This window comes from Tenrec ecaudatus, chromosome 3, assembly GCF_050624435.1.
Source record: "Tenrec ecaudatus isolate mTenEca1 chromosome 3, mTenEca1.hap1, whole genome shotgun sequence".
NCBI classification, from domain to species: domain Eukaryota; kingdom Metazoa; phylum Chordata; class Mammalia; order Afrosoricida; family Tenrecidae; genus Tenrec; species Tenrec ecaudatus.
In genome coordinates, this window is record NC_134532.1 from 193,347,667 (window position 1) to 193,354,209 (window position 6,543).

The following is a 6,543-nucleotide window of genomic DNA, read 5'->3' on the forward strand; positions in this document are numbered from 1 at the left end:
ACTCTGCACTTCCCCCTTCATTTAATATGATATATATATACACATACATATATACATATACACATATATACACATACATACACACACTTATATCTTTTTTTTTTTGCATGATGCCTTATACCTGGTCCCTTGGGCACCTCGTGATCGCACTGGCCGGTGTGCTTCTTCCATGTGGGCTTATTTGCTTCTGAGCTAGATGGCCGCTTGTTCATCTTCAAGCCTTTAAGACCCCAGACACTATCTCTTTTGATAGCCGGGCACCATCAGCTTTCTTCACCACATTTGCTTATGCACCCATTTGTCTTCAGCGATCCTATCATGGAGGTGTGCAGTCAATGATATGATTTTTTGTTCTTTAATGCCTGGTAACTGATCCCTTTGGGACCACTCGATCACACAGGCTGGTGTGTTCTTCCATGTGGACTTTGTTGCTTCTGAGCTAGATGGCCACTTGTTTATCTTCAAGCCTTTAAGACCCCAGTCACTATCTCTTTTGATAGTCGGGCACCATCAGCTTTCTTCACCACATTTACTTGTTCACCCACTTTGGCTCCAGCCGTTGTGTCGGGAGAGTGAGCATCATAGAGTTCCAATTTAATAAAAGAAGGTATTTATGCATTGAGGGAGTGTTTGAGTAGAGGCCCAAGGACCTTCCGCCACCTTAATACTTGACCTATAAATATAGACACATAGATCTATTTCCCCATCCTATATATATTTGCATGTACATGTTTTTGTCTAGACCTCCATGAATGCCCTTTGACTCCTAGCTCTTTCCTCCATCTCCCTTGACTTTCCTCCTGCCTACTACCATGCTTCATCGCCACCTGGGCTAGAGTATACCTCTTCTCTAAGCAACCTTACCCTTGATCATTTCCCACCAGGCCTGCCACTCCCCCTTCTCTACCATTTGGGGTCCCATGTTTTTCCCTTGTCCCTGGGTTTGTTAACACCACTTCCTTACCCCCCTTACCCCCCCACCCCAAGTCCCCCCGGAACTGTCGGTCCCATTGTTTTTCCTCCAGATAGTTCATCCAGCCTGTCCTATTCAGACAGACCTGTGGAGTCACTAACATGCATGAAAACTAGACAGAGGAAAACAAAGCAACAGTATACAACCAGACAACAAAACAACAAAAACATACCACTGAGTTGAGGTTTGGATGTTATAAAGAATAAAGTTTGATCTATAGATGAATTTAAAAAAATATTTCATTAAAAATCTAAAAGTGAATAATTTGGTAGAGCAATTAAGTAGTGTTGTTATTAAATCAACATCTCTGAGAAGTAGGAATATGCTCCTTTTAATCATAGATATAAAAATCACAGTTATTTAGAAAACCATGTGTCAATATTTAAAAAGCTAGTTAAGAGAAAAAACCCTGAATTCTATACAAATTGCGGTTGAGTTGATTCTGATGCAGGAAATCCAATGGATAAGGCAGAGCTGTCCTGTACGATTTTAAATGCTGTAACTTTTTATGGAAGTAGACTGCCACTTATTCATCCCATGGATTAGCTGGTGGGCTTAACCCAGTGCTCTTTCAGCTCACAGCCAGGAGCTGATTCCCTGCACTTTCCAAGACTCCATAAAAAGTGGGAAAGGAAGTGGTGTGCATATCATGAAACTGAGAGTTTACTACGGCTTTACTCAGAAGATTGTTGAGAAAAAAATGAAGAGGGATTCTGGGAATTCAATATGCTTGGAGGAAAATGTGGAAATTAGTTCAATTATCTCTGCTTAAAATTCAATTTATATATGACTCCTGGATTTGAAATCTTAATAGTGCTTAGTGTATACTTTAATAATTAAACTTATCTAAGTATATGTGATCCATAATTGAAGACAGAAAAATGTTGAAGGTCAAAAGGAAATGATTAATAAAATTACAGTTATATGTAATAATAATAGCTCATATTTGTTGAATGTTTATTATCCATCTGGAACTGTGTTAAATCACTATATTTTGCCATATATATCTTTGTTATTAAATTAAGCACTTATTACTATGACCGCTTTAGAGATGAATAATTGAGTTTCATTTGAACAGTAAATGGTAGAAAAGTTATAACAATGATTTCAATACAGTTTAGTGAATAAAATGATATTGTAAAAATACTATGAATATAAAAATGTTGCTAACAATTTAATACAATTATCAAATTAAATAGATGATTATTGTTCAATTTAAGACATATATATTACTATAATTCCATTCTTAATCTTTAAATTTTTTTACAAATTTCCTATAATTGATTCATATAGCTCTCTAATCAGAAAAAAAAGTTCAATCTCTACTCCATAAAACCAACATGTTCTTATTAAGTGCCATCAAGTCAGTTCCAATCCATAGCGACCTACGTTCACCAGAATGAAACTCTGCCTAGTTCTGCACCATCCTCTCACCTGTTATTATGTTTGTGACCCTGGTCCAGCCGCTGTGTCACTCCATCTCTTCCAGGGTCCTCCTGCTTTTCTCTGCCCCTCCACCACACCAAGCATGATGTCCTTCTCCAGGGACTGGTGTAACAAAAAGAACATACCCCAATTGCAAGCTATTCACAAGCACTCTGATCTCATAGACTCTTTTCAGAGTCCACCCTTGGCTTTGGGTGATTTGGGTTGGTTGGTTTTGTTTTTCTTTATTTGGAGCTTTATGGATGTTGACGCCTGATTCGTTGGTATGAGGATACAGTTATTAGTTGGGTGTGAGCTGCTGGGTTAGGTAGATCTAGTAGTCTCTCTCTAGGGATATTGATGGAGCCTATTAGGAGCCAGGAAAGAAACGCTGATGAAATAGAGAAAAGGGTAGTGAGAGATAAGTGGGAAAAGTTGAGGGAGACTGAGAGAGAGAATCAAATAAACGTATTCATAGTAACAATAAATAGCTGTCTGGATTGGCAAAAAGCTTTGTAAAATTATGGGAAAATGTATTTTAAGAGGGAAAATAGATTAATATGTTTCATGGATATTTCGCCAGACAAGCAGATCAGAAAGAAAGAGATAATGGATGGATGTACAGGGAAAAGAAGAGACTACAGATACAAAAGACACAGGCTTGGCTTGGTTGTAAGTGCTGATGTTTTGTGGCCAATGCAGCGTCAATGGCTGGCCAGAGGAAGGGGACGTCTCTTGTTTGGTTGGTAGTAGCTTATCTAGGGGGAATGCATTTTCTCAGGGCAGTGGGGACACCAGAGTAGAAGAGCGAGAGAACTCGAAAAAATAATAAACATATGATAATAAATCAAAAGTGCAAAAACCAAATAAAATAAAACAAAAATAAAAGTGCCTGTGGAAGGGGATTCCGGCTCTTTTGTAGATTTGTGCGAACTTGTGTGCCAGGTGAGGACAGTGAGGCTGAGTTGGAGAGGCCAACAGAGAACAAAGCAGGGATCAGAGGAAGAAGTGGGAAACGTAGTGAAAAGTGTAGCTTGGGTACTGAGAATGTCCGCACCCAGTTGTCCACGAAATCTGCTATCCATCCGAGCCCAAAGAGCCCAGTGAGGGAAGAGGTTGGACCTGCTGGGTCACCCAGAGGCTGGGAAAATCAGCTGAGTAAGGAGGAATGGGCTCAAGGAAGTAGCTTATGCCGCTGGTCAACTGGAGAGTGGAGTCTGTCAGCAGAGTTTGCTCGTTTCCCATTATTACACAATGCTACCTACCTTCTTCATGTTTCCAGCAAGTCAAGTGATAGCTCTCCTCTGATTGATAATCCTTAATGAATAATGCCTACTTCTCCTATGATATTTTTTCACATTTTTACATGCTAAAATTATATATATATTATTCTATAAATTGGGAAATAAGTGTGTGACAGAGTGGCATTCTAATCTAAGGCTATATGGACTGTCATCACTAACTGCTTAGAGAATGTTTTATAAAGACAACATGATGCTCCTGTTGTAAAAATCAAGAGTGAAATTGCCTTTATGGTTTTAATTTGCATTTTCATTTCCTTTATGAGTAAAGACAATGATCATCATTTCATATTGTTATTGACAACTGGATTAAAACCTCTCATTTAAAACTCGCCTTTGCCATTTGCTGCCTGGAATTTTACAGGTAAACTGCTGAGATTTAGGTCTTCATCTGCCTTAATAATCACCCTGGCCTCATGGGTTTATTTTAAATGCTAATGATAAGGGGTTCATGGAAACACCAATATGACTGGTGCTGCTAATGCTGTTACTGTTAATGTCCATGAATTAGAAGATCTGAGGTGTTCTAAAATTGGAGAGAATATTTCAACCAGAAAAAAACTACTATTCACAAAAACTGTAACCATATGTATGCAGTTTGGCTAAAAAATAATTAATAATAATATTTAAAATGTATAAGTTAGGAAATACTCATAGATTTAATTCACAGGACAGTCCTTAGATTGTCAAGATCTATAATTTAATGGAAAGCTATAAGTTCATTTATAAAATAGTTTTATTAGGCCATTGGTATGATTTCCATAGAAATTATTTGGACAGATAATCCTGCTAGTGATACCACAATGGGGTGTTGGGCTAAAGGTGGTGGGGTACAGAGAGCATGACCTATCATTCCTTTAGGTTGCTCAAGGTAAATTGTTTACAAACATGACTGAGAGACTTGGGTGTTATTCAGAACCCACAGAGTAGCAATGGGTCAATGTTTATGAAGGTAGGGTTATAGCTTTTTCAAGTATATTCAGTCAAAATCCCTAGCATATTGAGATTCCCTATGAGACTGTTGATATTAAGGCAATTTTCCAGTACTGAAAAATGAACGAGTGTTGGGAAGTTGACAAGAAAGGGTAAAACTTGGTTTTTAAAACATAAAGCAATGCTTTTCAAACAAAGTACTGAACACAAATAAAATCACAAGGCATGTTGTAGACCGACAACACCGGTCTTGTAAAACAGGGATCACAAGTTCAATCTCACTGAGGCCTGTACATCTTTCTGTGGAACCCTAGTGACACGTTAGTATAAGCATGGGTTGTTAACCTCAAGGTTGGTTAACCTCCCAAATGCTCTGCAGACTACATGAGAAAGACAATGTTGTCTGCTCCCATAAAGAATTATGGCCTCAGAGATGCTATTGATGGTTGCTATGATGAGTCAGGATTGATTTGCTGTCAGTGAGGGTTGTTTTTGTTTGTTTGTTTCTTTTTTTTTTTTCAGTTTGAGAATAGCTTGTGCTAGGGAAGACCAAGATGTGACATCTGCTTCCCAATAGTACTTAAAATTTTCTACCATTGGCTAGATTCATTATACTAGTATTAGAAATAGCAAATGTTCCCTTCAGATTACCTATATTATTGCTTAGGAAGTTGTTGATGATGCTGCCAAAATGGACCAGGGAGGGGTCTTAAGGTGGCTTCCAGGTGACTGGTTCCTGAACAGCAGATGTGGAACGGGTTACTACCACTGGGCCTAAATGAGAGCGATGTTGACTTGAATTTTGAAGATGAAGCTACTCCAGAGCCCTTTGGACTTCACCTACAGGAAGCTGATGAAGAGCGGATGACTGGAAATGCCGGAATCTCAGATTTACCGACCGATGAGCAAAGACAGGCACAAAGGCAAACATAAACGTATACGAAGAGTTTCCTTGCTGGACTTCCTTAAAGATGTGGAATAAATTTCACATTGCATTGCCCAGAAAGCGTACGGAACAGAAAACCTCACCCTCAAGAGTCAGGAGGAAAAGGGACCGCTCCAAGAATGGTAAATTCAAGAAAGAAGAAGCATCTCACGAGAGCACTCCCCACGTGAGACGCAGTGGAAGGAGCACACTCAGTACTCTGGGGTCAATGACAGATTTGATGCCTCCGTAAAAGGAAAATGTTGGCAAGTCGGGTCCTGAGAAGAGCATCGCCCAGGCTGAGCAGGAGTGGGGCATTGAGAAGGCAGAGGAACTCAGCAATTGGATGGCTGCTCAGTGTTCGCCACAGTGTTCACTTGCCCCAACTTTGTCAAGGACAAAAAGGATGTGGGGAATTGACAGGTGGTTCGCAAAAAAGAAGAAACTGGCATGGGGAATTACAGCAAAGAAGATACGCAACATGCGGTATATGTGACTTGCTAGAAAGCCCAGGGCTGCTCGAGGCCCTCCCATGATGGTCTTGGCTGTGCTAAAGAGTACTAGGATCCTGACAGAAGGAGACAACATTGGGGAACTGATAGCCACTCCTTATGCTCTTTATTTTAAGGAGCTTGAGTCTTTCGTAGCAGAACCTTCTGTGAAGGCACAGGCTAACCCAGCACACACCTGAAGAAGCAAATCGCATGCTGATATACGCAGGCCTCCACCCTCGAGCCCCTTCTGCCTTTCATCCATTTGTGCAGCGTAGTCAGGCCGTGTCGTCCCTTCCCATTCATGTCTCAGGTGGGTTGGCCACACGTCGGGAATTTGACTCTTCGGGGCGGTATTGGTTTATAATAGATTGGTCATAAGTGCTAACAACGTCTCACAAAGGCTTTATCCACGACTTTAATCACCTTAGTGCATTATAAAGGTAAATATTGACTCGTTCCTGGGAGGCAGCAGAGTTTTCATTTCAATAATAA

The 6,543-nt window shown here is 40.0% G+C and overlaps 1 pseudogene; it reads left to right on the plus strand.

Annotated features, from left to right (window-relative positions):
- The first annotated feature begins 5,379 nt into the window (after positions 1 to 5,379).
- Positions 5,380 to 6,053, plus strand: LOC142442490 (protein FAM204A pseudogene; annotated as a pseudogene).
- Positions 6,054 to 6,543: the final 490 nt, after the last annotated feature.